Source organism: Mustela putorius, unplaced genomic scaffold (assembly GCF_011764305.1).
Source record: "Mustela putorius furo isolate JIRA1106 unplaced genomic scaffold, ASM1176430v1.1 tig00003858_pilon_pilon_pilon, whole genome shotgun sequence".
Lineage (NCBI taxonomy): Eukaryota > Metazoa > Chordata > Mammalia > Carnivora > Mustelidae > Mustela > Mustela putorius.
The window spans coordinates 30317844-30340295 of NW_025422010.1; the positions used below are offsets into that span (position 1 = coordinate 30317844).

Sequence of the window (22452 nt, forward strand, 5' to 3'; positions counted from 1 at the left end):
TAGATTGAAATGAAATTTTTATACCAAAAAAATTCAGGCTGGTTAAAGTGCTGTCAGCTTATACAGAATATATGGAATAAAATGAGATTAATAAAGCATTGTTTCTGCAGCCCATCTCCTGGTATGTGGAAATAGCTATGTTTTTCAGACCTCTTCCTTGAAATGGTCTTTTCTCCTTGATTATTTTACCTGGAGCCCATTACTACCATTGAGCCTCCTCTCTGTTTGCTCTGTCAAATTTTGTTCGTTGTATGCGTTGAAAACACTTGGATTAATTATAGCTTCAAATTTTAATTCTTTACTGTCTTGATATCATAGATACTATTGGGACTGTCTCCCCAAGAAGTTTTCCTATAATAGGAATAACATAGGTTTGAACTGTGGGGGTCCTCTTATATGCAAATATATTTCACTAAATACAGTCCAGTACTGTGAATGTGCTTTTTTCTTTTTTAAGATTGTAACATTTTCTTTTCTTTAGCTTATTTTATTGTCAGAATACAGTATATAACACAATACAAGATACATGTGTTGATCTAATGTTTCTGTTATCAGTAAGTAAAGTTTCTGGGGAATCAAAATTTCTACACTGACTTTTTACTGCATGGGGGTTGGCACCTCTAATTCCCATAGTGTTCAAGGGTCAACTGTATTTTCAAAAGTGGAAGGTAGGAAGGGCACCTGGGTCACTCAGTTGATTAAGCATCTGCCTTTGGCTCAGGTCATGGTCCTGGAGTCCCAGAATTGAGCTCCTCATTGGGCTCCCTGCTCAGTGTGGTGTCTCCTTCTCCCTCTGCCCCTCACCCCACTCGTGTTCTCTCTCTCTCTCTCTGAAATAAATAAAGTGAATTATTTTTTTGTATTGTTCTGTGCCTAGTATTTATCCCTTTAGATTCTGTGCTTTGTTTTTTTTGTTGTAGTTGTTGCTGTTGTTTTAAGATTTTATGTATTTATTTGACAGAGAGACAGTGAGAGAGGAACACAAGCAGGGGGGGTGGGAGAGGGAGAAGCAGGCTCCCCGGTGTGCAGGGAGCCTGATGCCGGGCTGGATCCCAGGACCCTGGGTTCATGACCTGAGCCGAAGGCAGCTGCTTAACGACTGAGCCACCGAGGCGCCCCAGATTCTCTCCTTTGAATGACATATGTTGTAATAATGGGATTCCAAATAATATTTAATACTTTTCATGTCTAAAAATGAAATTAACACCTAGGATTTTTTTTTTAGGTTTTATTCATTAATTTGAGAGAGTACAAGCAGGGGGAGAGGCAGAGGGAGAAGGAGAAGTGGACTCCCCAATGAGCTTAGAGGTTGACATGGGCTGAATCCCAGGACCTGGAAGTCATGACCTGAGCAGAAGGCAGATGTTAAACCTGCCGAGCCACCCAGGCACCCCAGTCCCTAGGATTTGATTGTCTTCCCTGTACATTTGTTTCTTTTTGACAGAGGTAGAAAATAGTTCTGAGTCATTATTCTGAAACAAATGGAACATGAGTCCCTTCTGTTTTTTATCTTTCTTGTGCCTGGAATGGTAGAGGGGTGCTTTTCACAGAGTAACAAGAATCTTTGAATTCCAGGAAGTAGACCAGCTATATAATATGAGTCCAGTATAAAATGAAAAACATGGGACCACTTTTTATAAAAACAAAACAAAACAAAACAAAACTGTTGAAAACCTGAAGACAGTGATGGCAGAGCATTAAGCCAATGCAGGGCCCTTCTATGTGACGGCACAGGTCACAGGGTCCATGAAACTGCACTGTAAAAACGCTTAGAATTCTTTTAGCGCAGGTCCGCCCATTTATAGATAAGGATATGTTGTTACCTTTATATGCAACCAAATGCTGTTAAATTATTCCTGTATGGCAGGATCAAGACCGCAGCATTAAAAAACTGATGCTTCTGAAAGTTTTAATTTTTGCTACCTTTAAATCTGAAGCCATAGGTAGTGTAATTTAAAATTACGATCAGTTTTTCTCAGTGGTCATAAAAGCAATGGTGTGGGTAGTTGAAATAAATAATCCCAAGGAATTTTATCCTGAATTATTTACTAATTCTCCATCCAACAAGGTCTTTTGTTTTTTAATGGATCAGTTTTTGTCCTGCTGCAAAATTTATTGGCTTAGATTTAAACTTCTTTGTTTTCTTGTAAATTCTCTGAGAGTTCTAATGGGCCTTGAAAGGACCTACAGGAAGGGGAATAAAGAGAAGCAAAGGGCCTTTATAAGCTCCAATGTAGATGCATAATTTACAGCGAGAGTGGTGCCTGTATTACTGTGGCAGGTGTCCTGTTGCGCATAGGAGAAGTGGAAGTATAGGCAGCATGTATTTGTTGGGGAAAGCCTGCTGTATACACCCTTGTTGCTATAGTTTCAGCTGTTAATCACACCTTCTGCAGAATCACTTTAATTGTGACTGCTGATAGAAATAGATGGAAGCAACCTGCTGCTTAAGCGTGATTCATGATTAAATCACCTTAAAATTTGAATATTGACCCTATAATCGCTACTTTGGGGGGGCACTTTTTTGTTTCATTAGCTTACACAATTTTGTATGAGGTTTTTGCTCACAGACAATAAAATGCAAGTAAGACCTGGTCCTCTAGCATTGCAGGCTCAGGCGAATACCTTGGATAGCCAACTGAAGAGAACTTCCAGATAAGTTTTATGAGTAAACAGATTGTTCGTAGCACTCGAGAATTGGGACTACAGTGAGGTTAAGGAGTTTGTAACGTAAACAGCTATAATGTGGTAGAGCTGCCTCTCACATCACCGAAATCAGTTTAGCTGAGGAGCAACAGGAAGAACAGACGTCCTTCTAAATGAAATAGTTGGGGGGTCATCCTTTACTGTTTTGCTTGGTATGTGCAGTTGCGTGCTAGAAAAGCGGAATCCACTTTACCTAACTTTCTGTTTTTGAGTGACTTTTATTACACTTTGGTGTTTATCTAATGAGCCTTTTGCTTCTTTGGGAGCTGAGACCGGCAGTGTGGATTCTGGCCACCTCTTACCACTGGGGTAAAAGCCGAACAGGAGATACTCCTGTTGGAGAATGTTGCCCTTTACAAAAGGCTTTGAAATCTATTAAGTGCTTTACAGATGAAATTCAGAAATGTGACAAACACTTAAGAAATATGTATGATATATAAGGCCCAGTGGTAGACTGAGTGGTTGATAGAAAGATAGCCCGTAATGCCCCACCTTTAAGAGATTAGACATAAAAATAGCTGTTGTTAGAATAAGAAATGTGATTCAGTGATTTAGTCATGGTTTGATAGTTAATAGGCACCTACCACTATGAATCAGACAGAGTCCTCAATGCCGTACTTGGTATTAGTTTACAAATAGCTTAGGCCTTGAAGAGCCCTTTAAAAGGATATTGAGGACCCCAGGAGGTGGTCCCTGTATGATCATTTTTAGATCTGCTGCAGTAGGTAGATGATTTTGAAACTTTTTGGTAGCAGGAGTACATTTGCATATATCTTCTACCAAGCTTCAGCATGTGGGGCAGATAAAGGTTTGTTATGTGTTGGAAGTTAGGGAGAAGGGGGGAGGTCCCTGGGGCTTTCCTTTTCCTTTCTCATTTCCTTAACAAATTGGACCAAGGGTTCGATACCTCCAGCATGGGAATATTGTGTGTGAGAGAGTGAAGCAGGTGAGCATACTTGGAGATTTTCTACTTTACCCTAGCTTAGCTTTCAGTAATTTCTTTTGTGGCTCCTTATATCATAATTTTATATCATTTAAAGCATTGAAATACTTATATTAATATTTTATCAAGTCCAGTTTCCTTTAAGTACAGTGTCATAGGTTTACTTTTATAAAAAGATTTAATTGCAACCAGAGGACTAATTTTGTTTCTGAGGTTTACTTTTTCAGTTTTGTTTGAGTAAGAAAATGTAACTGAAATTTGCAGCAACCTTATAAAAGTATTTTCATCATTAGACATCTAACTCAGGTTTTTTGGACAATTTGCTCTCTTTGCACACCTGAGAGTATATAAAATAAAATTAAGTCAAGGCTCAATCAAGGTAAGGTGCTGGAGGAAACTAAGAAGCTGGAGGAAGACTCATTCTAGTTGCCAAAAGGAGGAAGAGTACTTACGATTTTGAGAAGGGAAGAGAATGGTCGGCAGCTAGCAGGAGTGAGACCAGAGCTTGGATGGAACTTTAAGCATCATTCCCTCACCTGATTTTTGTATGATATTGTGAAAAAGTGCTGTTGTTTGTCTGCATCAGGCAGCATTCTCAAGTTTATTTTGTTACATGGAACCATTTCTAATTTTTTGTCTTGAAAAAAAGGGTTGCAAGTTTCCTGTAAAGGTTCTTTTGTTGGCAAGTAAATCTTTTAAGTTTTATAGGTCCTGTCCTTAGGATGTTTTATTTGAGAGACAAATAAAAGTGGCTTTGCTAGAACATTCATTCATTACCATCAGTATTTATTACCTCTATCATTAAAAGAGAAAGATCACCTATTGTATATAATTATAACACAGTGTTTATAAAGCTCCAGCTTTATTGTCTACTTTACAAGACATGGAAGGAAAAATTGAGTGATATGGAGAAAAGCAATGAAAATAATCACAGGACTGGGGCACCAGTGTGGCTCAGTCAGTTAAGCATCTGCCTTTGGCTCAGGTCATGATCCCAGGGGCATGGGATCAAGCCCCACATTGGGCTTCCTGCCCAACGGGGAACCTGCTTCTCCCTCTCCTGCTCCCCGACTGTTTGTGCTTGCTCTCTTTCTCTCTGTCAAATAGCTAAATAAAATAATTACAGGACTGAAAAGTACTGTCTTGGACTTGGAGTTAAATATTTTAAGGCATGATTTAATAAGTCAACTTCAGACATGATTCTTACGGAAAGAGAAAAGCCCGTTTTAAAGAGTTATAAATAGGGTACTTCTCCGTAAGATACAAGGAGATATAATTGGACTAATTGCCTTTTGGGTTGGGTAAATTTAACATTTATAAGAACTGCCTAATGGTGATAATTTAATTTTAAGTGTCTTTAGAAATATAAAAGTTAATACTCATTTAACTTTTTTTCAGTAAATATTTAAGTGTCTACTTTTATCCTATCATAAGTTTTTTAAAACATTGTTTATAGGTTTACTTAAGTAATCTCTACACCCATTGAGGGGTTTGAACCCGTGACCCTAGGATGAAGAATCACATGCTTTTCCAGCTGAGCTAGCCAGGTGCCCCCATAAGTTTATTTTTAAATTCCCTTTATTTCAGTTTTATTTTTTGAATAGGTAGCATCATAACTTTTTAAGCATCATCTCCAATTATTGATATTAAAATGTGCTGCAGTTTCTTTGAAGTAGGTGGAGTCATATAGTATTAACAAGTCCGTAGGTTGCTTACCATCATACTTCACATCAAGAGAAGAGAAAATATTCATAGTTTCTTGTAATTTTATGTTTAATACAAAATAATCGTTTTAATGTTGTGGGGAAATACAGTAATAGGTGCCTTGTTGAAGATAGTGCCCCCAGCCCCTTACTCCTGATCCTTCTACCCAACTCTTCTATTTCTTCTTTCGTTCCAATTGCTCTTACTGCTTTCTGTGATATAATTCAGTTTACTTACATTTTTTGTTTGCTGTCTGCACCTCTCCTCCCTCATAGAGTTTTTGAATGCATCAATCTCTGTTTAATTTACTGATTTATGCAAGGGCCTATAGTAGTGTTGGGTAGATATTTGTAAACTGAATATGAATTATTTTTCCTTTGGCATTTAGGAGTAGATACACATTTCTTCTGGGGAAAAATGCTCAGCTAGCAGACTATTCAGAATGTTAAGAGGATTCAATTTCTGGAATTGTGACAGATTAAAGATTTTTTTTTAAAGTTCCCCTTTATGAACCATTAAAAATACCAGACTAAATATTCAAAATATTTTTTAAAACGTAGAGTTGAACTGACAAGTAACGAACTCCTCAGGGGTCGAAAACAAGAAATCTTGAATTCAGAGAGATAAACTAAAAGTGATGCTGGCCATTATGCTGGGGGTTCCAGTATCTGTAGATCCCCAGAAGCCTAGAGCTTTGGATTTTACAGAGTGACTATGGGGTGCTAGGCAGAGTCTAGGGATCAAGCAAGGTGGGAAGATGCAGAGACCGTGTGTAAAGCTGAAACTCCTAGAAAGGTGCTGATGGGTAAACTAGGGGAAAAGGTTGAGTGGGGGAAGGCAGGCTCCCTGTCTCCATCTTTCACTGCAGAGGTAAGTCTTTCTTGAGAAAGAGTAATGACAAGTTTACTTTCACTGGATTTGGGGTTGGAGCTCATACTACTTGAATGGAGCAAAAAAACCCAAGCCAGGAATTTTGTGAAAGTGGTCTTAGGTTGTTAGGCTTGTGAAGCAAATTGCCTGTGAAGGAATATGGGGAACACAGACCTCAGGGAGTTGACACAAATAAAGTTTCTAGGAACACGAGCTCACAATTAAAAAAAACCAAAAACACTTCAGATAAGTCACAATGAGTTAATCAGCTCAACTAGGAAACTGTATAATATGGCATTCAGAAACTGCAGATAGTCTAGTTGTTAGGTACAGAATAGAAAATAAATGTTTAATAGGTTCAGAGAGTATAAAAATATGGCTTACGAGCAAGAGGCTATCAAAATTAATTAGGCAAGTTGAATTCAGTAATGTATGAAGGAAATACATATTGTTTTTTTTTAAAGATTTTATTTATTTGTCAGAGAGAGGGATCGAGAGCGAGCACAAGCAGACAGAGTGGAAGGCAGAGTCAGACAGAGAAGCAGGCTCCCTGCGGAGCAAGGAGCCCCATATGGGACTCCATCCCAGGATGCTGGGATCATGACCTAAGCCGAAGGCAGCTGCTTAACCAACTGAGCCACCCAGGCGTCCCTGAAGGAAATACATATTGAATAAAGGGTTTATTCCACGGCAAGCTAGGTCATGCATTAGAAATATCTCTTAATTTCTAAATTTATTAATTTTAAAAAAAGTGTCATCTGAAATGATGCAGGAAAAAATTGATTAAAATTCAGTATTCCTTTAGGATACAAAAAACTAAGAAATAAGAGAGGAATTCCATAACTTTCTTAAAATATTGCTTTAAAAATCAGCTACCCCATCTCGCCAGCAGTGCACTGGTGGGAAAAAGAAAGTTACAAGGCTGTGAGGAATGAACAAAATGGTCTTCTTTAAAGTCATTATGCATATTGTCATAGGAAATTCAAATCCACAGATAAATCTTTAGGGCTTATAATAGTTACCTGAATATAAGATCAATTTAGTAAAATTAGTGCTGTTATTATAACCTAACAATTCACAATAAAAGAAAAGTGATACTTCACAACAGTTTTTTTAAAAAAAAAGCTACCTAGGAATAAATATAAAAAGAGGTGGCAAGATCTTTATATAGAAAGTTATAAAAGCCATATTGGAAGACATTAAAGAAGGGGGCCAGCCATGCTCATAGGGAGAAAGACTATGTCTTATAAATTTATCAGTCTGTCATTAATAGAAAAATTATTGCTATTTCAGTAAAGATCCACAGGGTATGGTTTTTATTTCTTTGTTCTTTTGGAACTTGACAAGTTATTTCTAAAATTTGGCCATGAATAACGAAGATATTTCTGAAGACCACTTGTCCTACTAGATTTTAATACTTAATGTGTAACATTAGTAATTGAGATCATGTAATAATATGGCAAGGATAGACAAATGGGTAATGGAAGAAAATCAAGGTGAAAAATAGAACTCTGCTTACTTGGAAATCTGATATATAACAGAGCTAGTGTTACAAATCAAATAAGGGAATGGAATACTCTGTAAATGATGTCGGTATTGTTATTTAGCCACATTGGGGAAAAAAAGATTTCTTACCTCACACCATATTAAAAAAACGAATTCCAGATGGATTAAAAAGTTAATTATGAAATGAAAAACATAAGCCTTCAGAATAAAATATTAGAGTATTTTATAACCTCAGGCTATCTTAACCAGATGCTAAAAGCATAATTGTTAACATGAGAAGATTAATAAATGTGGCTGTATTAAAATTAAGATCTTTTATTTCTTCTTTGTGGCAGAATGCAGAGACAAGTACAGGAATAGAAGAATTTCTAACAATTGGCAAAATTTTTATTACAGTAATATACACACATCTATATGTCTACATACACAGTCTCTATACACATGTCTATATGTCACACATCTGTGCCAGTGTGAAAAAGATAAATGGGCAATAGAAAAGCCATTTCATAGAAGAAAAATGAATAGGCATTAAATATTTGTCAACAAGGAAATGCATATGAAAAGTACATTGATTGTAAACGTGGACAATATCAAGTGTACCATTGCAGTCAGTGCTCTAGGGCAGAAGTCCGCAAACTCTCTGTAAAGTCCCACACAGTGAGTGTTTTAGGCCTTGCAGTCCCCATAGTCCATTGGTGTGGTTACTCAGCATAGCCGTGACAGTGCCAAAGCAGCTGTAGGTCCTTCGTAAAGACACAGAATAGGTGTGGTGGTGTTCCCATAAAATTTTGTTTGTAAAAACAGCAGTTTGCCACCTCCTGCTCTGTGGCACCAGAGAAAAGTTGGTGAACCCATTGACAAAAGTTAATGAACTGTTAATACAGCAATGTGGACAAATCTTAAAAACACGTTGGAGTCAAAAGGTAGAAAAAGAATACATTATACTATGATTCCATTTATATGAGTTCTGGAGGTAGACTGTAAAGGGTACCGATATTACTGGGACTTGACTGATTTTGAATTCTGGTCTTGACAAACTGTGTGACTTTGGCCAAATTACCCAACCCCTTCAAAGTGTCGGTTTTCTCTGTCAGTGAGGTGATGAGCGGAAGAGTACCTCGCTCACTACTGTTGGGAGGACTGTGCGACAGAGTGCCTCTGAACACACCGAGCACTCAGTAAGTGCCAAGCAGCCCTTATTGTGCTTTCCTTCTGCTTTAACTTCTATCCCCATTAAAGGAGAGAATAGCCTTTCTAGCTTTAGGAACTCTAGGTATTTTTTGTTTTATCCAGCATTACACAGCATATGCCTAATGGGACTAGTAGTAAAGCTTGAAATATTCTAAAGTCTTAAGTAATGTTTCATTTCTTTACCTAGCACAGTTTATAAGACACTTTGATGTGTTTTATTTTTTAATTTCTAAAATAGATATATTTATTTATTTTAGAGCGGGTGCATGAATGTGGGGAGGGGCAGAGGGAGAGAATCTTCAGACCCCTCGCTGAGCTCAAGCACAAGCCCAAGATCATGACCTGAGCTGAAACCAAGAGTCGGCTGCTTAACAGAGTGAGCCATCCAGATGCCCCCCCCCCACCAATGTTTAATTTGAGAGAGAGGGGACATGAGCAGGGAGCAGGGCAGAGGGAGAGAGAGAAGCGGGCTCCCCTCTGAGCAGGGAGTCCATCAAAGGGTGATCTCAGGACCCCAAGATCATGACCTGAGCCAAAGGAAGACACTTAACTGAATGAGTCACCACCCAGGTGCCACCTCTGATGTTTTTTAGTGTCATGTTTAAGTCACCCAACCCACTGAAGCTTGCTAAATGTTGACAAACACAGCTCCCAATGTCATTTAACCTTCCTCTGTAGCAGTTAGCCTTGTGGAGAATTTTCTGAGAATTTGGTTCTTTTTGGTTTTATGTACTGCTCTCCAGATTCTTTTCTGACCTCTTAGACCTTTCAGGTCTTCAAATGTGCAGTTTTGCTTACCCTTAAAACCTATGACTCTTCAGCTTCCTCAGCTGAAACATGAATATAAAATCCACTTGAAAGGTTTGTTGTTAGGCTACAATTTTCTCATACACAGTCATCTGTAGAGGAACCCCATACCCACAGATTTGGATTCATTTATGCTTGGGGTAGAGTCTTGTGTAAAGACACACACAGCTTCATTAGCGGTTCCTCTCCCATTTGGGTGGCAGTGATACCTGGTTGTAATGTGTATGGAACATGACAGGTAGTCTGACATTTTCCCTCTCTGTCATCTGTCTGTGGCTGCTGTGCTCCGTGCCCTCTGCCAGACCACCTGGAATCTTATATACAGGTATTCATGGTGACTGTCCTGTCCCTAGCAACAGGGACATTGTCTAACTCTTCTTTGCTCTCTCAGGTCTGGTGAAATGCTTAGCATATAGTAAATAGGTATTACTAAATTGAAGTTAAGTGAATGAATGTATTGATGCCTTGATTTTGTTCACAAAACACTAATGTTTGCAGTATTTGGCTTGCCAGAGTAGAATGTTAAACCATTCATAATCCTAATTTAGCTTTTAGCTATCTGGAATAAACTTAAAAGTTATTTCTTTGTATTTCAAAAAAATTCTAACATATATAAAAGTAGAAGAAATAATAAAACGAACCCACTTAAACCTGTCTCTGTCTTTGATATTCAGCAAAGATTAAGATTTGTTTCACCTCTCAATTCCTCCGCCCCTGACCCCCAAGCCCCAAATATTTTAAAGTAATACATCATGTCATTTTACCTCTAACATTCTTTAGTATGGATCTTTTAAAAATGAGAAAATTTTTTCAAATCTAGCCATAATGCTGTTGTTATTCCTGGTAAAATTAACAGTAATTCTTTAGTATCATTTAATACCCAGTGTGTGGTCAGATTTCCCTCGATGGTCCCTAAAATGTCTTGAGTTAGTTTATAGATTCAGAAGTCTAACAAATCCACACATTGCATTTGGTTTTTATGAAACAAAAACAAACAACTCTTCTGTGGAGAAATAGAACAATATGTAGCTTTTATTATTTCTCTCCCTTTCTCTCCCTTAATCTCCCTCAAGATTAAGTTTCTTTATCATAAAACCATAAACTTTGCTGTATCAGGTAAAGCTTTCATCTTCTCCTTTAAGACTGCTTTGCTGTTCTTTTTTTGGTAATCACACACTTCATGTATATAGGGCAGTACTACACTTAACAGCGCAGCAAAATGCAAAACTGAGTTGTAGTTAAATTTAACTGTTCTCTGCAGTGCTGTTCGTACTTCTTGTTAAAGCTGTAAAATTATTTTATATTCATTAAAAAGTATATGCTCTTCGATAATGTTTAAATGTATCTTCACTATTTTAGTTATTCCTCTGAATTTATAGTGATAAGAAGGAAGCTAAATCCAGACTGTAACAAAGTATGTGTTTTTGAAAAAAATCTGCTTGTGTGTGAACGCAGTTCTTAAATTCTCTAAATCTGAAGTGGAAAAAGGTCATCTGCAGAAAAAATTATCTTTTAGTTACATTCTTATTGGTAATAAAAAAATACATGTGTAACTGTTTAGTGTAAGTAGGAAGGAGAGAGAACCCAAGTATTCAGAGGTTTTAGCAGAATACGATTTTGAGAATTAAGTGGAATTGAAAAAAAAATGCAGAAATGTTTTGGGTTATTGATGTGAATATAGCAAGATTCTTTCAGGGATTTAAAAAACTTTTCCTGTCAGCTTTCTATTACATTCTTAAATGTAAACATCCTGATCACTGTGGTTTTTTGGTTTTGTTTGGTTGTGAGATCAGGAAGCAAATCCTATCACTACCCCCAAAGGGCTAAAAAAAATTCCAGGAAAAAGGCTCTTGGGATGATAGGGCCTCGTGTGGATCTCAGTTAGTATCCATGCAGAAGCCATCTGAGAGTAGGGAAAACCATACTGAGGGAGTGAGGCAGAGAATAGCTATTCACAGAAACAAAAGGCAAGAGGCCAGAAAGTGAGTAAAATCAGCAGGAGAGAATGCAGAACAACCACTGATGTTACAAGCTGAGAAATGAAATTAAGTGGCATTAGGGAGAAACCGAGTAAGTGAGAAATCAAATTAGGGTTGAAAAAAAATCCACAAAAACGAAGGTACCATATTGCTGACTAGCTAAAGAAAAAAAGATGAAGAGCATGTTTTGCACTGCGTGGTACCTGTGATAAATCATGACTGACTAGATCATTATCTTTCTGTAACAGGCCAGTAAGTGAATAAGAGTTTTTGTCATTGTTTCTTCTGTTGTTTTTCACATGATAACTATTTCAGACCATTATCTGGGGCCGGAATCTAAAACCTACCTTCATTCCAAACTTGTGTTTTCATCTGGTCTGTTGAACAAATTTTAAAACCTTTTAGATTGGAGAAGGTCACTTGAGTTAATATCGAAGTAACATCAGACAGTATTTTAGGTGAAGTAGTTTTCAAAAGAACCTTCCTGTTTGCGATTGTAAAAGACAACTGAATTTCCTCTGAAGGTACTACTGTTCTGTGATATTTTTGCTCCTCTGATGATCCAGTTGTGGAGACAGAATACTATGGCCCTGAGCTCTGGGGAATGCATGGAAAAGGAAAAATAGGGAAAGGGAATGACAGCAGAGATTTCCGTTTAGTCTGCAGATTGTTTTTGGTTTTTCTCATCCCTAGCCCAGAGCCAAGAGACTGTGGGATTGTTTGTCATCCAAACCGGCCGCAGCAGTGCTGGTGGCAATACCGTAGTAGCTGTAGGCATTCTCCAAGAGTGGTTGGCCAGTTTCTAGTGAGTTCTTTATCCACTCTGGTTGCCCACCTCATAAATTGTATGTGTTGCCTTTGTATTTTTTCTTGATCTGTGGGCCAGCAGTTGTCTATGGTTAACATTTGAGAATCTCTGTTTCAAATCTGGGAAGTGAAAGAAGTTGTTTTTGTTTTTTTTTTTTAAGATTTTATTTATTTGACAGACAGAGATCAAAGTAGGCAGAGAGGCAGGGCAGAGAGGAAGAGTGGGAAGCAGGCTCCCTGCTGAGCAGAGAGCCTGATGTGGGACTCAATCCCAGGACCCCGAGATCATTAGCTGAGCAGAAGGCAGAGACTTTAACCCACTGAGCCACCCAGGCGCCCAGTGAAAGAGTTTTTAATAAAAAATTAGAAACATAGAAAAGTACAGTAGCAGAATCTTCCTTTCCCCTATGTCTTAACATCTTCCCCCCTATTTTCTTCTGCTTCTAATTGTAGCATTAGGTTTGGCTGCATTTGAAAGATCCCTACACCACCCCCCCCCTCCACCCCCACCAAAAGGTGCTTTAAAAGAGACCTTTTTTCCTTCCAGGACATGGCAGCTATGTGGTCAACAAAGACTGTGCATCTATCTTTCTGCTTTACAGTCCTTAGCTTGTAGCTTTCTTTCTCAAGGTCATCTCATGGTTGCTGAGCAGGTCCTTGTGACTCCATCCCTCATGTTCTTATCCCAGATTGGAGGATAAAGGGAGTAAGGCAAAGGGCCCATGTCCCCATGAAGTCCTTACCCTTTCAGTATCTTTCCCATGGCCCAATCCAGTGATTTTTGATTTTATCTTATTGGCTACCTTAATCCACTGTGCAAGCCAAGATGTGTAAATTGCCACTCTTAGAGTAGTTTGATTTGTAAGACCAAATAGGAAAATAGGAATTGGGTAAGAAACCAAATTGTAGCAGTCTGCCACAATTTATTTTATGTAAAAAAAGGTCCAGTATTATTGAAGTCCTTCCCTCCCTTCTCAGAAATATCCATAATGTGAATTTTGGTATATTATATTTCTACATGTTATTCTGTCTTTACAGTATGTGTTTGTGTCTATGAATAATGTCTTGTTCGAATAGCTTTAAAACTCTTTATAAATGGAACATACTGTACATATCCTGCATGTATTGCTTTTTTTCATTCAACAGTGTTTACCCATGTTGATGCATACAGTTCTTGTTTAATTTTAACTACCTGTATATTCTGTTACACAATTTATTTACCCATTTCCTCTTGCTGTGTATCTAGGTTGTTACCTTCCCCCTATCCCCCCCATTATAAACAATGTTGTAGTCTTTGTGCATGTCTCCTTATATGTGTGAGAGTTTCTCCAGGGTACGTACCTGAAATTGAATTACTGAATAATGGGGTAGTGGTTTCTTCAGCTATTCTAGATATTGCTGGATTGCTTTCCAAAGTGGCTGTGCCAAATTACTAGGAACAACATTTTTGAGTGTCACATTTCTTTATTCCTTACTAACACTTGTGTTTTGCCAGTTCAATGAGGTCAAATTCATTTTTCTGCAGGCTACTGAAGTTGAGCATATTTTCATACATTTATTGGCTATATATGTTTCCTTGCCTCTCATTTGCCCATTACCATGCCATTTTTCACTTGTTTGTTGTTTTTGAATTGGAAAAGTTTTTAATACATTCTGATATTAATATTTTCTTGGTTATTTTCCCTTAGTCTTTGGTTTATCATTTGACTATCTGTGATGACATCTTTGGTTATATTTTAAAAATTAATTTTTAGGATGCATCTGTGGCTCAGTCAGTTAAGTGTCTGCCTTCAGCTCATGTCAAGATCCCAGGGTCCTGAGATGGAGCTCCATGTTGGGTTCCCTGCTCAGTGGGGAGCCTGCTTCTCCCTCTCCCTCCGCTGTTCCCCCTGCTTGTGTGCTCTCTCTCTCTCTCTGTCAAATAAATAAATAAAATCTTTTTTCTTTTTTTTTTTTAATTAACTTTCATGTAGTGGAGATTACTTTTTCCTTTTATGGTGTGTGCTTTTTGAGTATTAAGAAATTCTTCCTTACCCAAAGATAAGAAGATACTTGCCTATATTTTAGTTTAAAGTTGTAGAATATATATCCTTAAACTTTAATTCACCTGGAATTGTTCTTTTGTATGGCATGAGATAGGAGTTTTATTTCATCTTTACATGCGGATGAACATTTATTAAACAGCCTGTCTTTTTCGCACTGATTTGTAGTGCCACCTCTGTCCTATATCAAGTTGCATATTCATGTGGGTCTGATTCTGGACTCTCTTCTGTTTTACTGGTTCCTTAATCTATCTCTGCCATGGATCGCACTGACTTAATTACTGTAGCTTGGTATATGGTAGACAAAGTACTTTCACCTTGTTCAAAATTTTATTGACTTTCATATCTTTGTTCTCCCATGTGATTTTAGCCTGCTTTTACAGTTCTGTAAAGAAAATTATATTGAGATTTTTGATTGGAATTGTATTAAGTATATAGATTAATATTGAGAGAATCTATTTCTTTAATAAACTATCCATATTTGACCATGATGTTTTTATTTTTTAAAGAACTTTTTAAGCAATATTCTAGTTATTGGCAATAAAAATTTATCGAATTTTGCCTGTTAAACTTGTATCCAGCAATCTTGCCAAAAGTTTTCATTAGTTCTCATGGTCTTTATTGTTTTGGATTTTTCTATCACTTTCTTTGTTTTTCTTCTTCTTTCCAATTCCTAAATCTTTTGTTTTACTCTTCTGGGTAGAATTTCTAGTACATTCTTAACAGTAAGAAGTGCCAGAATACATTTTATCCTTTCACTAACTTGAAAGAGAATGCTTACACCACTTTATGAGAAACTGTTTTGTTTTCTATAGATTTGGGGCAGATATCCTTTATCAGGCTAATAGAGGTTATTCTTAATTTCAATCTCCTGGGATTTCTTTGTAAATATTGTGAGTGGGTGCTAGGTTATAGTATTTCACGTAAAACAAGTCCCTGGCAGCTATGTAGTTCCACTTAACTCCCACCTTTGTTGTTTCCTCTAATTTTTTCACATATTACATCTTCATATTAAGAAATTAATGCACTACAAAGTTAGGAGGTTTTTTGTTTGTGTGTTTTCTGTTCTTTTTAAAATTTCTTTTACTTTCTTTTCTTACTTATTTTTTTTTTAATGGTCGGAACTACGACGGTATCTGATCGTCTTCGAACCTCCGACTTTAGTTCTTGATTAATGAAAACATTCTTGGCAAATGCTTTCGCTCTGGTCCGTCTTGCGCCGGTCCAAGAATTTCACCTCTAGCGGCGCAGTACGAATGCCCCCGGCCGTCCCTCTTAATCATGGCCTCAGTTCCGAAAACCAACAAAATAGAACCGGGGTCCTATCCCATTATTCCTAGCTGCGGTATCCAGGCAGCTCGGGCCTGCTTTGAACACTCTTAATTTTTTCAAAGTAAACGCTTCAGGCCCCGCGGGACACTCAGCTAAGAGCACTGAGGGGGCGCCTAGAGGCAAGGGGTGGGAACCGGTGGCGGCTTGCCTCCCGTAGGACCGCCCGCCTGCTCCCAAGATCCAACTATGAGCTTTTTAACTGCAGCACAAAGTTAAGAGTTTTAATTTAGTCAGCCATATGTCTTTTAAAAAAGCAAGAAGGAGGAGCGCCTGTGTGGTTCTGTTGGTTAAGCGGTTAGGCATCTGCCATTGGCTCAGGTCATGATCTCAGGGTCCCGAGATCAAGCCCCACATTGGGATCCCTGCTCAATGGAGAGCCTGCTTCTCCCTCTTCCTCTGCTCCTTCCCCTGCTTGTACTCTCTACCTTGTGTATTCTCTCTTTCTCAAATAAATAAAATTTTTTAAAAAAAGATTTTGTCAGAGAGAGAGAGTGAGCACCCAAAAAGGAAGACCAGCAGACAGAGGGAGAAGCAGGCTCCATGCTAAGCAAGGAGCCTGATAGGGGACTTAATCCCAGGATCCGAAGATCATGACCTGAGCGGAAGGCAGACAATTAACTGACTGAACCCAGGTATCCCTAAATAAAAATTAAAGAGGAAAAAAAAAAGCAAGAGGGAGGAATCAGGCTTTTCCGTTGGCTCCTACATTTACCATTGCTTCTGTTCTTCCTTTCTCCTTACAGATCTGGTGTCATTTCCCTCTGCCTGAAGAATTTCCTTTAGCCTTGCTTGTAGTGCAGGTCTGCAAAGAGATGAGTTGTTTTGGCTTCTCTTTACCTGAAAATTGTTTCATATAATGAGAAGTCAGCCATTTTTTACCTCTGCATATAGTATGTCCTTTTTCCCTCTGGCTGCTTCCAGGTTATTCTCTGTATCTTTAGTGTTTAGCTTTTGTATATGATGAGCTCTAGTTGGGATTTTCTTTGTATTTATCATGCGTAGGGGTCACTGGACTTAGATTTGTGATTTCTCCAAGTTGTGGACATTTTTAGCTGTTATTTTTGCATTAACTTTTCTGTATATATAATTTTTATATAATTTTCTCCTTTTGGCACTTTGATTTCACATACATTAAACTCTATGATATTGTACCATAATTCACTGAGGCTCTCTGTTCATTAAAAAATTTTTCTTCCAGATCTTCAGATTGGATACTTGCTTTTTATGTATCTTTAAATTGACTGAGCCTTTACAGGCATACCTCATTTTATTGTACTTTGCAGATACCATGTTTTTTACGAATTGAAGGTTTGTGGCACCCTATATTGAGCAAGTCTGTTGACATTATTTTCCAGTGGTGTTTACTCACTTTGAGTCTCTATGTCAAATTTTTTATGTCCAATTTGTGTAATATTTCAGACTTTTTCATTATTATTATTTTTGTCATGGTGACCTTTGATCAGTGAGCTTTGATGTACTATTGCACTTGTTTTGAGCTGCCACAAACTGTGCTTATATAAGATCTGGTGAACTTAATTGGTAAATGTTATGGGTATTCTGACTGCTTCACCTGCCGACTGTCGTCTACCCCCTCTCATGTTCTCCCCCCTTCTCCTTGTGTTTCCCTGTTCACCCGGACACAAGAATATGAAAATTGGGCCAATTCTAACCCTACAGTGGCCTCTCGGTGTTCAAGTAAAAGGAGGCATTACATGTCTCTTACTTTAAATCAAAAGCTAGAAATGATTAAGCTGAGTGAGGAAGGCATGTTGAAACTGAGATAGGGCGAAAGCTCTGTATAATCTGCCAACCAAGTTGGGAATGCAAAAGAAAAGTGCTTGAAGGAAAGTAAAAGTGCTACTCCAGTGAAGAGTGATAAGAAAGCCAAACAGTGTTATTACTGATATGCAGGAAGTTTTAGTGGTATGAATAGAAGATCAAACCAGCCACAACATTCCCTTTAGTCAGAGCCTAATCCAGCACAAGCCCCTAATTCTCTTCAGTTCCATGAAGGTTGAGAGAGGTGAGGAAGCTGCAAAGAAAAGTCTGAAGCTGGCAGGCGGGGTGGTTCGTGAGGTTTGAGGAAGGAAGGCATCTCTGTAACGTAAAAGTGCAAGGTGAAGCACCAAGTGCTGATGAAGAAGTGGCAGTAGCTTACCCGGAAGATCCAGCCAGGGTGATTAATGAAGATGTCTTCACTAAATAACAGATTTTCAGTATAGACAGAATAGCCTTCTGTTGCATGAAAATGCCATCTAGGACTTTCATAGCTAGACAGGAGAAGTCAGTGCCTGATTCCAAAGCTTCAGAGGTCAGGTTAACTCTCTTATTAGGAGCTAATGCAACTGGTGATTTTAGGTTGAAACCAGTGCTCATTGATCATTCTGAAAATCCCAGGTCTTAAGAGTTATGCTAAATCCTGGCCTTTTCTCTAGAAATGGACCAACAAAGCTTGAATGATAGCACATCTGTTTACAACATGGTTTTAAGCCCATCGTTGAGACCTACAGCTCAGGAAAAAATAAAAATTCCTTTAAATATTTTACTGCTAATTGACAATAGACCTGGTCACCCCAGAGCGCTGATGGAAATACACAATGAGATTGACGTTGTTTCCATGTCTGCTAACCCCGTATCCATTCTTTAGCTCATGGATCAAGGAGTATTTTTAACTTTTAAGTCTTATTATTTAAGAAATACATTTTGTAAGGCTATATCTGCTATAGATAATGATTCCTGTGATGGATCCGGGCAAAGTCAGTTGAATACCTTCTGGAAACTCTAGACGCTATGAAGAACATAATGTGTGATTCATGGGAAGAGGCTGAAATATCAACATTAACAGGACTCTGGAAGAAGTTGATTCCAGCCCTCATGGACGACTTTGAGGGGTTCAAGACATCAGTGGAGGAAGTCACTGCAGATGTGGTAGAAATAGCAAGAGAACTAGAATTAGTAGAGTCTGAAGATGTGACTGAATTGCACTTTCATGATAAAATTTGCACAGATGAGGAGTTGTTTCTTGTGATGAGCAAAGAAAGTGGCTTCTTGAGATAGCATCTACTCCTGGTGAAAATGCTGTGAAGATTGTTGAAATGACAGCAGAGGATTTACAATATCATTTAAATTTAGTTGATCAAGCAGCAGTAGAGTTTGAGAAAATTGACTCTAATTTTTTTTCAAGATTTTATTTATTTATTTGAGAGAGAGCACAAAGTGGAGGGTAGAGGGGAAGAGGGAGAGGAAGAAGTGAACTCCCCGCTGAGCAGGGAGCCTGAAGCGGGGCTCCATTCCTTGACCCTGAGATCATGACCCAAGCCGAAGGCGGACACCTAAGCAACTGAGTTACCCAGGTACCCCAGTTGACTCTAATTTTGAAAGAAGTTATGCTGTCGGTAAAATACTGTCAAACAGCCTAGCATGCTGTAGAGAAGTTATTCATGAGAGGAAGAGTCAGTGATATGGCACATTTCATTGTTGTCTTATTTTAAGAAATTGCCACAGTCAGCCCAACCTTCAGCATCAACTGCCCTGATCAGTCAGTAGCCATCAACTCAGAGGCAAGATCCTTCATCAGCAAAATGATTACGACTCTGAAAGCTCAGATAATAGTTAGCATTTTTTTAGCGATGAAGTATATTTTTATATGTACATTAGTTTTTTTAGACACAATACTATCACATCTTAATAAACTAAAATGTAAACTTCTATATGTACTGTGAAACAAAAAATTAATATTACTCACTTTATTTATTATGGTGGTCTGGAACTGAACCCACAGTATCTTTAAGATATGCCTGTATCTCTTACTTCTCATGTGCTGTTGAACCTGTTAAATGAATTCTGTATTTCAGACTTCATTTATTTGTGTTCTTCGTGGTCCTGCATGGTTCCTTTTTATGCTTTGTATTTACCTGATGAGTTACTTCTCTTCCTTTATTATTCTTAAGTTCTTGAGCACATGGTTAGTAGCTGCTTTATAGCCCTTATCTACTAATTCCAACATCTGGGTAATCTTGTGTCCAAAGTACATTGACTGTTTTTTTTTTTTTAACCATAGTCACATTTTCTTATTTATTTTCATGTCTAGTAATTTTTTGTTGAATACTGAATGTTATAAATGCTTTTGTGATCCATAATTCTGTTTTCTCCGAAAGAGTATTGATTCTTTGTTGTTCTAGCAGACAGTTAACTGGCTGGACTTAAATCCCAAACTCTGTTTCTCCTGCATTGGGCAGCAACCTGATCTCTTGCTCAGTTCTTTCAGCCATTTTAGCCAATTCTTTTCTTTGGGACCTCTGGAGTCTCCAGTGTTGTGTGTTTAGGGCTTAGGTAAGGATTGTGGTAAGGTTTACATACAGAAATATATCTAGGATTTTCTTCCTTACTTTCTAGTTGTTCTACTGGCCCCAGCCTTCATCCTTTGATGCCACAAGCCAATGAGAGTGAGAGCTCCTTCTTGAGTTTTACCTGCTGCACATGATGCAGGGTCGTCTCTGCCTTCAGGCAAGCAGCCATAAAAAGGCAAATCTCACCTAGTATAGTTCCCCTGTTTCAAGGGGTGCCTTTTCTGTGTTTTGGTTGCTGTTTAGTGCTTCTCTAATTTAAAAAAAAATTTTTTTTAAGTTTTTATTTGAATTCCTGTTGACATACAGTGTAATATTAGTTTCAGTCGTCCTATATAGTGACTCAACACTTCCATGCAACCCCTGGTGCTCATCACAAGGGCCCTCCACAATCCCCATCACCTGTGTAACCTATCCAGTGCTTTTCAGTAGTGGTTTTTATGTTTGGGCCAGAGTTTGTAATTATTGTTTGTGGGAGGGTTACTCCAGTAGGAGCGGTTTCACCTTTCTTTGTGTAAGTCTTTCATGTTTTATTTTTTAAAGACTTTTTTTTAGAGCAGTTACATGTTTACAGTAAAACTGAGAGGAAGGTGTAGATACACTTCCCGTGTGCTTTCCCTCCCCACCCATAAATAGCTCCCCTACTATAGGTATAATTTCTCCTTCAACGCCTCTGAGACAGCGTAACTTTTCCTAAATGTCCCCAACAATTTTCCCCTTCGGTCCTGTTTGTTGAGATTTGGTTACTTGCACCAGGAAGAGGAATAGAAGAGCAATGGCTAGCTTGAATGAATAGAGAAAAGGTAGTCTAGCAGAGAATGATCAGCTGAATTCAGTTGGAGATCTAATGGAGTGAAGCATAGTGTATGTGGAGGGGGGTAAGGCATAAGCAGTACTGGGACGCCTGCGTGGGCTCAGTCCGTTATGTGGCTGCCTTTGGCTCATGTCAGTATCCCAGGGTCCTGGGATGGAGCCCTGCATCAGGCTCCCTGCTTAGCAGGCAGTCTGTGTCTCATTCTTCCTCCCCACTTGTGCTCTCTCTATCAACTAAATAGGCAAAATCTTTAAAAAACAAAGGAATAAATAGTACCTGCTGCAGGTGCTAGCTCTGTGTCTTTGGCCTTCCCACCTGGAAAGTGAATATCCTGATAGATTTCTAAGAGGAGGAACGATAGTTTTTTTCCACTGAACTTGCTGTTGGCTCTCAGTATTATTTTATTCATGTATTAGACATTAACTGAGCACCTATTATGTGCAAGCTTTGGGGAAACACCTGTTATGTGCCCATGTTCAGCATTAGAGATCTGGCTAAATAAGACATGAGTTTTGCCCTCTGGTATGGCTGACTTAGAGTCCAGTGGGATAGGTTGGCTGAAGTAATAAGGGGGGAGGATAGAGTTATTCTGTAATAATCTGATTTTAGGAAATTTATTTTTCAACAGGAAATGTGGGACATGTGGATTTGGGATATGAATTCATTTGAAAAACCACTTTGGGGTAAGTTGATAGCTGGGAGTGAATGACTTCAGGGTTGTACTTCTCTTTGCCTTGGGGCTTGCTCTTATAGCTGTGGAGGTTTCATACTTGTGTTGATGGGACTTTTCCCTCATCTATACGTAAGTGAATGGCTTATATTAAAATGCAAATTCAGTTGAGAAATGTAACCATCAGGCACAGTCCCAGTGCTGATTAATTAGTGCATTCATATTTCCTCAGGGATGTCAGTTTGAAGACTAGATGGATATAAGTCTAGGAATAAAAAATTTTTATATGGGGTTTAATGTGCTTTGAGCTCACCCAGGAATCCTGTCATGTGGACTGGGAATCACTCATAGAATCAGTGTTGAAGATTCAGTTAAAGTTTACCTCTGAGTTTCTTTTTGTAGTACTCTGCATGACCATTTGAATAATCATTGCATCAGTACAAGTATAAAAGTTCCTGGTGTTTCATCTAAGAAAGTACCTCTAGAAATACTATTTAATATTTATATGAGTGTGCTGATACCTAAGTGATGTACATTATCTCATTTAATTTAATGAAATGGGACTCTAAGGTGGGCATGTTTTTCTCAAAGGAATGAAGAGCCCCAGATATATGCAAATAAAGAGTAACATTTCTAGGATTGCTTAGCTAGTAAGTGTTGGAATTGAAACTTGAACCCAGATTTGAATATCAGCATTTGGACTAATAGATACTCACTTCTCTTTTAATATGCTGA

At 38.2% G+C, this 22452-nt stretch overlaps 1 protein-coding gene across 1 annotated transcript in view; it reads left to right on the forward strand.

The window, feature by feature from the left end:
• The first annotated feature begins 21675 nt into the window (after positions 1–21675).
• Positions 21676–22452, forward strand: part of GALNT1 (polypeptide N-acetylgalactosaminyltransferase 1) — a 77207-nt gene continuing 76430 nt past the window's right edge. The window contains exon 1 of the mRNA XM_004752294.3: positions 21676–21730. The gene's annotated coding sequence lies outside the window, so the exon portion shown is untranslated. The remainder of the gene's footprint in view (positions 21731–22452) is intronic.